This window comes from Cynara cardunculus (genome assembly GCF_001531365.2).
Source record: "Cynara cardunculus var. scolymus isolate 2C chromosome LG 1, CcrdV1, whole genome shotgun sequence".
Classification (NCBI taxonomy): domain Eukaryota; kingdom Viridiplantae; phylum Streptophyta; class Magnoliopsida; order Asterales; family Asteraceae; genus Cynara; species Cynara cardunculus.
This window is the reverse complement of record NC_037528.1, coordinates 31,830,126-31,839,589: the sequence shown is the minus strand read 5'-3', so window position 1 is coordinate 31,839,589 and position 9,464 is coordinate 31,830,126.

Here is a 9,464-nt window from a genome sequence, read left to right as displayed (position 1 = left end):
AGATATGAGATGAAATCGGATAGGGATAAAATCGTTTAGGGATGAACGAGTTTAAAAGTTTTTAAGAGTTTTAAGAGTTTTTAAGAATTTTAGCCAAATGTTTTTTAAAATAGTATAGATATAGATAATAAAAATGTATACATATGCATGAAACGGTATTAAAACTATATATTTGATATTAAAACTAGACTCCAAAAAAAAGATCCATACGAGATCGAGTCGAAAGGTTCACTTTCTCCAAAAGGTATTAAAGCACCTTTTATAAATAAATAAAATAGTTTCTTATTTAATGACAATAAATAGATGCAAAAGCAACAAAATCTACACCTACCAATTACTTTTTTTTTTTTTTTAAGGGTGTCCGGGCCAAAGCCCGACTAATCCCCAGCAAATTTGGAGGCTAAACATGGCCCCACTTAAATGTCGCCAACACTCCCCTCGAACTCAGGTTCATGACTATGACAACCAAAACTAAAAGAATAATTTAATCTCTTAAACCAATTTAAATTTAAAAAACTTTAAATAAAATTTAATTACATTTGACCAAATATTTTACTCACATAAATTAAAATGAAATATGTCAAATGAATTATAACATATATAAGTCATGTTTGCATAATGTAGTTGTTAAATAAAATGGTTATTGTAGTTTGTAAAAATATCCGGGTTTGGTCCGTCCCTCTAACAACTGTTAAAATTCCTCACTAAATGAGAGGTGTTTTAAACTTTTTCTAATTTTTGTCATTTCTCTTTAGAAAAAATAAAACGAAATTAATATACATCTATACATATAATAAATAAGTAATTTGGGTGCCACGTGTCATCTTTTGGTAAGTCGGTTACCTTGTTTTCCCGCCTAAACATGTATGTAGACACAATTTACATTAGTGGTTCAAATAGGGTTATTTAGTTGACATTTGTTCTTTTATGCAATAATCCCACCAAATTAGGGTGCCATTATTTTTTTCGTTTTTTAACTGATTTCCGTAGGAAATGGGATTTACTTTCTTAGCAAGGTAAAATAAGTAATTAAGAATTTAACTCTGAATTCATATTCAAGCTTCTAAGTCTGAAGATATCCCAATTAAGAAGTCTGAACTGTGAAGTATTCTTCAGAGTTAATTTGCAGACTTAGAAGAGAACTCTGAAATCTTGTTCTTCAGAGTTATTTTCCTGACTTAGAAGATAACTCCAAACTGTTGTTCTTCAGAGTTACACTTTGGAGTGAATTTCCAGACTTAGAATAAAAATCTAAACTGTTGTTCTTCAGAGTTATTTTCCAAGCTTAGAAGACAACTTTGAACTGTTGTTCTTTAGAGTCACACTTTGGAGTGAATTTCCAGACTTAGAAGACTCTGAACTCTTGTGCTTCAAAGTTATTTTCCAGAGTTAGAAGACAACTTTGAACTGTTGCTCTTCAGAGTTACAATTTGAAGTTAATTTCTAGACTTAGAAGACAACTATGAACTCTTGTGCTTCAGAGTTGTTATTTAGAGTTTTTTTCCAGAGTTAGAAGACAACTCTGAACTATTGTTCTTCAGAGTTACGGTTTGGGGTTAATTTCCAGACTTAGAAGACAACTCTGAACTGTTGCTCTTCAGAGTTATTCTCATAGTTGTTTTCCAGACTTAGAAGACAACTCTAAACTATTATTCTTTAGAGTTACACTTCGAAGTTAATTTACAGACTTAAAAGACAACTCTGAATTGTTGCTCTTTAGAGTTATTGCCATAGTTGTTCTTCAGAGTTATTTTCCAGGGTTAGAAGACAACTCTAAACTGTTGTTCTTCAGAGTTACACTTTGGAGTGAATTTCCAGACTTAGAAGACAACTCTGAACTCTTGTCCTTCATAATTATTCTCAGACTTAGAAGTCTGAACTCTGAAGTCTTCTATAATTCTGAAAAGTACAAGTCTGAAGAGTTATTCTTCAGAGTTACCTCACCCGAATTCTGAAGTCTTCTTTTTCAGACTTAGCTCAGCTGAACTCTGAAGCGTGAACTCTTAAGTCTTTTTTTTCAGACTTAGAAGTCTGAACTCTGAAATCTTTTTTTCAGACTTAGAAGTTTGAACTCTGATTTAATGGGATTGATTTTATACTTTAGAGTTATTTCAAGAGTACAAGTCTGAAGAGTCATTCTTCAGAGTTTTATTTTAAAGTTATTTCCAAAGTACAAGTATAAAGAGTCATTTTTCAGAGTTACCTCATCCGAACTCTGTAGTCTTCTTTTCCAGACGAAGCACCATGCACAACATCTGCATAGTGCATATAGCTTTTAGCTTTGTCTTACAGTGCTCTGAAGTCTGAAAAGTTTTACTTCAGAGTAATTTCAAGAGTACAAGTCTTGTAATAAACTTATCTAGACTTTGAAGATAAGTCTTTAAGACATAGACTTAGTCTTGTAAGGCAGAGCCCCAATGGTTGGTCTGGCTTATGGATGGTTTTGCTTTTGGTTGTTTATTTGAATGTTGGAAAAATATTCCAATCCATCATAAAGGAACCAGAGGGTGGTTGATCTTCATGTTTAATCAGAAGGTCTTTGGTTGTAATTGGAATTCAAATTCTTTAACTGATTAACATTTTTTTTGACCCAGAGGCTTGGATAGACGAACCAAAGGTTCTGGTTGACCAAAGGGGCTCTGGTTGACTAGAGGCCCTTTGGTTGGCCTTGCTTTTGGTTGGTGAGTCCACAGGGGCTCTGGTCCTTAAGGACCAAAGGAGCTCTGTTGGTCTTGCTCTGTATGATGCAAACTTTAACATGTGGTCTTTTTCAAAGATATTGGGTATTTGAATAACTTTGAACTCAAGGTCTTCAAGACTTCGTCTTCAGATTTGACACATGCGCTCTTCTACATTTAAATTCAATTTACTCATATAGTTTCATTTCTAAATTCAATTTTATTCTAGTGTTAACTTTATTTTAACGAATTATTGATATATTTTCTTTTCTAAATTCAAGTCTGGAGAGTCATTCTTCAGAGTTATTCTTCAGAGTTATACTTAAGAGTTATTTCAATAGTAAAATTTTGAAGTCATTCTTCATAGTTATTTCAAGAGTACAAGTCTGAAGTCATTCTTCAGAGTTATACTTCAGAGTTATTTCAAGAGTACAAGTTTGAAGAGTCATTCTAAAGAGTTAGCTTACCTGAACTCTGAAGTCTACCTTTTCAGACTTAGCTCATCCGAACTCTAGAGTCTAAACTTTGAAGTCTTGTTCTTAGACTTAGAAAAAGAAGTCTGAAGTTTCATAATCCTCACATGTGTATGCGGAAGATAGAATGGTAGTGTCATAAATATTACAAATAGATGAGAAACAGGTTCATATGTGAACCCATGTGATACACATATAAACTATATGTTCATATGTGGACCAATTAATTAGTTCACATGTGAACTATTTAACTCATTCATATGTGAACCCATAAGTTATATATGAATCAGTTAATTAGTTCATATGTGAATCACACGGGTTCATATGTGAATCACACGTGTTCATATGTGAATCAGTTAATTATTTCATATGTGAATTATAAGGGTTCATATGTTAATCAGTTAATTAGTTCATATGTGAATCACACAGAGTCATATATGAAATTAATTAAAATAGTGCATATGTGAATTACACGAGTTCACATATGAATTATACAATTCATATGTGAATCACATATGAATTATACAATTCATATGTGAATCACATAGGTTACTACCCTCTCTATAATCACAATTTTTTACCAGTCAAAGTTGTAATCGTTTACCAGTCAAACCCGCAATTATTGACCAGTCAAATCCGATTTTGACTGTATGAAAGGATAAGATCACTTATTTACTTCTCAAATATTCACCACTTCTCAAAATAACCTTTGGCTATATTTACACACACACACACACACATAGAGAGAGAGAGAGAGAGAGAGAAAAAGAAAGAAAAGAGAACCCTATTAACAATTCTTGCAACTTTTGCTTGGGCTCTCATTCGCACCATTGGTTCACAATAGCCTTTTATTTATATAAGTGTAATGATATTACCTATCTCATACATACTACTGCAGGAAGAGTGACACAAGTCTTTAGAAGATTTCATGTCTTCTAAGGCTTGCCTATTCTTTACACAATATATTGACAATTCACTAATTATCAATCATATCCCACACTTGTCAAAAGAAGCTAGTCATAATCTGACTCAAAAGGACAGAATCAGAAATAAATACTTTAATGTTAAAGGTGTAAATAAGAAAACTTGAGCGCAAAGTAGAAAAATCACTCTTTCTTGTATTTTCCTGTAAACAGGAGTCGCCTTCCTCATTTTATATTTTGTGAATGTGAGTTCTTTTACAAACACTCCATCTCCAAATAACCCCATATCATTTCCAATCCTTATAAGATTGATAAACTCAATTAATCACATGACTACGATTTTATCTTCATATTGATTAATTGTTTTTCCATTCATAAATTGTTTTGTTCTAAAATTGCTTCTGCTTTACATATTTTGTAGATCATTGATTCAATATGAGATTTTGTATCCAACAATTGGTATCATAGTAGATTGACTATTCATAATGAAGTCGATCAAATCTGTCAATTTTATCTCATTGAATTCCGTTTATTCTATCTCAGTTTTAGATCTCCATTATTCATCGTTTTTATTCTATGTTTTTAAATTGTTCTCGAAAATTTCATTTAAATTTTATTTTTTCAAATTTAGTTTTGATTTATCTCATATTTGATTCAGCGAGTAAATTTTTCATCATATCTGAAATGTGGATGGTAGTTGTGAAAGAAAAATTAAAGCAAAATTGTTGAAAGTTAATTACGCACATAAGGTGTTCGATGAATTGTTTATGAGAGATTTGGTTTCTTGAAATGATACGATGAAGAAACATTTTCTATGTCAAGAACCAAAACTTTGAAATCAACACTTTGATTGTGATATGGTTGTGCAAAATTTGATTTAATTTTTTGACGATGAATGAAAATCAGGATAGTGACATATTTGCGATGTTGTGCTATATTGTTCATATCTCACTCATTAGAGCACCAATTGAGGAGATTTAAATGGCCATGGATAGATAATAGATGAAATTCATGTTTTATGTTTTGAGTTTTCAGATATTCGAACTGTAGAAGTGTCAGATGTATCGTTCAAGGAGATGCAGTATGATGAGGCAAAACTATTATGCATCGAGTTCTGCTTCTTGATAGAAGGTCTAGAGCCTCTCGTATTAAGGCCCGGAGCTTCTGATATTAACGTCTAGAGAATTTGATATCAAAGTCAAAGCGTCTGAAAAATTGTGTGCCTTAGATCATAAGGTACACAAAATCAGAAGCTAACACGTGGAAGTAGAAGTTGTTGCGACAAATCTTTGCGGTTATGCTACATCGCTCATATCTTATTCGCCCGAGCTCTAGAAAAGTTGAATCTACATTCCGTGAACATATAACATACCACTATACACTTTCTATGTTTTGAATTTTTGCAAACTACAAAGCTATTATAGAGTAAACTAGTGTTGAACTTGGTGTAACGTTGCTGGATATTAACATTTTTTTAATGATTTGAGTTTCGAAGACCAAAGGTAGCTAAGCCTTCATGTACAGAGGTACCGATGTGCTCTGGAAAACTTATTAGAGATAGGACTACCTTTGGACACGTCAATTAGAGGGGGCACATAGACCAAAAGGTGGATAAGAAGCTGGAATGTATTAAAGCATAAGTTGCTGACAGATTTGTGCAACTTCAGAATTTTTAACGCATCTCACTTGTTCGAGCACCAATAAATGTGAGATCAAGTTCTCTAGAAATCTAATATACTTAGATACACATTTGATGTTTTGAGGTTTCCAAAAATCAAGATGTTTCATAGTCAAAAGAATCATAGAAGTCAGTATAGTGGTAATGGGCAATAGCCTTATTTGCTGTCAAGGATTTTTTTTTTTTTTTGAAATGATGGGTGGTATTGTGGCTTGCACTAAGACATGTCCAACTTTAGAATGTTTTGATTAAAACTCATATCAGATATATTTTTGGAGTTCAAAATGGCTACGGCTTCAGTTCATCTCAATTCTATACCCATTCTTCATTAGAAAATGCTTCTAAACAACTAAGGATCAAGAAGAGCATTTCAGACTCAGCACTTCATCAGAAATAGGTTGTTGAAATTTTGTCAAGGATCAAAGAGCTTTCAATTCTAATTATCATATTTTTATCCTGCATCGAGGCTCTCAGAGTTACACAATTTGTTCTTTCAAGGTCTTCTATTAAAATAGATATTTTTGGTTGATACTCATATTGGGTTCCTCATTTTTTAAATATTTCTTCTAGGTAAGTCAGAGTAATTGGTTCTATTATCTAGAGCCTGTGAATCTTACCAAGCGTTATTTGATCATTTTTGAAAGATTTCTACAAGAGGGCATCACATTCAGGGGGAGCTTGGAAATTTCTATTTCATATTCCAACCCTGTCTGAAGATTCCAAGATTTGAAGGCCAGAGGTAGCGCCTTCGTATCCAGAGCTTCTGAAGATCTCTAGATAAGCTTCCGAGAGCCAGAGCTACTTCATGATCAGCATATCAGAGGGTACCTTGGACTTAGATAGAATTATGTAAAGATGAAATGTAGCCCGTCTCTGACTTAGCCGAATGAAGAAAGTCTAAAGGTAGCAACCCTACAATGCTAGTGGCTCTAATCTCTTTTATTCTCGCTACCCTTCATTGTAGAGGGCACCACGACTTATTGACTTTTGTTAGAATGATGTTGCTATATCAATGGCGAGCTATGTGATTGTCATAACTAGGGGGAGCTCTAAGTATTAAAAGTTAAATGGGAAGATAATTTGTGATGTAGAAGTGATTTTCATTTTATTTTTTCCTTTTAACAGTTAGGGGGACATTTTTAGTCCCAATTTTAGTGTTAAAAGTGTGAAAAGGAAAACTTGAACGTAAAGTAAGAAAATAACTATTTATTGCATATCCCAGTAAATAGGAGTCTGATCCCCTTCCTCATTTGTAGTTTGTGTTGGAGAGTTTTTTTTTTTACAAACACTTCATCTCTAAATACCCCCATATCATTTCTAATCCTTGTAAGATTGATGGCCTCTAATAATCACATGACTATAATTTTATCTCCATATTGTTCTTCATGTTGATTAATTATTCTGCCATTTACAAAAAAATTAATCTAAAATTGCTTTTGTTTTCATATTTTGTTTAGGTTGTTGAATCAATATGAGATCTGGGATCCAACAATATACCCAACACTTATTCTGTTTCTCATTTGCAAAATGGTTATAATCAGTTATTAAAGTACACCACTCACATAGAGCAAACTACATGATCTCAAATCAAATGATTTTATGTAAAATGACCACACGAGAAATGTCTACGACACTCGTATGACATCTAATGAGACGTTCTCATATAGAGTCACGTCCAATACGCAAGAATCTATCTTGTACCCATATGTGGATTATATATCTCCATATAAATCATTGCATATGTTAGTCATACCATATTAATTCAACCTAAACATGAATTAATACTTGACTAGGGACATTTTAGAATACATTATTTTAAGGTTATTATTATGTTTAGATATAACACAGAATAATATGTAAGCATAATAATTGGGCAATGCCTTTCATTTGACTAATATCATAACACAATGTCCAAACAAAATCATCAAATGATTGGATTTTGGGTATACACACTAACAGCAACTCTAGCAGCCAATACTACATTACCCCTCTCTTCGATCTTTCTCTAAATAGCACCTCATCTCACATCCCCCCTTGATATGTTTTCCCCACGATCTCTCTCTAAATTGCATCTCTTCTCACTTCCCTTCGAGCTATCCTCTCCCCTTCTAGAACAAGAAAACCCTCCTATCTGAAATTAGGGTTTGCAACAACTCTTAGTTTGGTTTTGAATTTGGATCTAGAATAAGATCATTGAAAAAAACTTGGCCAACATAAATAGTCTCGCATCATGCAAATATAAGTACCATTGAAGTAAACTTGGTGGATTAGGCTCTTGATTTGATAATAAATAGGATGTTTAATTTATATTAAATCTTATTTGGATTTTAAAGGTTGGTTTGAGATTTGAGTTTGCTTTTAAGGTTTGAATATGAGTTTTTGGTGGAATTGGTTGGTGGGGTGTGTGCACTTTGAGGTTTGGGGAGAGAGAATGAACGGATGAGAGGATAGTGGATTGTGTTGGTAGCAACCATTGTATATGACCCATACTTTTGTTTTAGATATGTCGTATTTAAAACAAATAGTACAAAAACCCAATAAAAATTATTTATTAAGGAAAACTATCATAAAACTACTCCTCAATTAACCATTTCTTTAAGCGTTGTTAAAGGAGGGGACTAAATCATATTGGCTTTATTGTATTTTTGAAATTACTAAAACCGACAAACCACAAGGACCAAATTTGTAGTTTACCCTATTTCCTTTTTGAAACTTGTGTGTCGTTTACCAAACTGTTAACGAGTAAGCACTTATCATGTGTCACTTACCTTACTGAGTGAGTTTGGCAAATGACAAAGAATCATACCCAGTAAGAAGCATAAAAAGGACCAAAAGTCTTACCTATTAAGATGTATAACCAATACCAAGAGTCTTACTCGTAAGTGGAGGAAAAGGGTCGTACATGGTAAGAATTTATCAGGTAAAAGAAGCTTCCAAATAATACATTGATAGGCGAGAATGTCATTCGACAAGGTAAGTAAAGGTGATGACTCTTGTCGATAATCGTTTACCGAATAAGCATTTGATAAATAATCCTTAAACATGTTTCATGTTACTATGTTGGTTTAATTTGATAATATTAACTTTTCAAGAAAGGCAAATTGCATAGAAAATGAAAATATATTCATTTGATTTATATTTTTGAATCAATATTTTCTAAAGATATATTTTGGGCCTATTTTTTGAAAACCAATTTTTTTTTTTTTTGAATTAGATGATGTTGTCCTGACATATTAATATATAAAACTTAACGTGTCTAGAAAAGTATTCTATCTAAAATAGATACTTTCATCTATAACCTGTACATATACATAGGGTTGTCGAACGAACGAACATGTAGAAGACTTGTTAGTTTTCGTTCGTTTAATTTAACCGGACAAATGAATAAACACGAACGATAAATGAATGAAACTTTTGTGTTCATATCATTAGTTAAAATGTGTTTGTTCATTCATCAAGATACTGCACAAACATAAACGAATGTAAACGAACAAACTTAAACAAACATATATGGACATCGACAAACAAACAAAAAAGAACAAAAAACAAGCACCATTCATTTTTTCATTCTTCTAAGATAAAACTAGGTATACTTAGGAGGGATAAAAAAGAATCTTAAAAAACTTAATGTAATTAATGATCTTACACATATGAACCAATTTCATTATTTGCCGCCTACTTGAGTGAGAGAGAGAGAGAGAGAGAGAGAGAG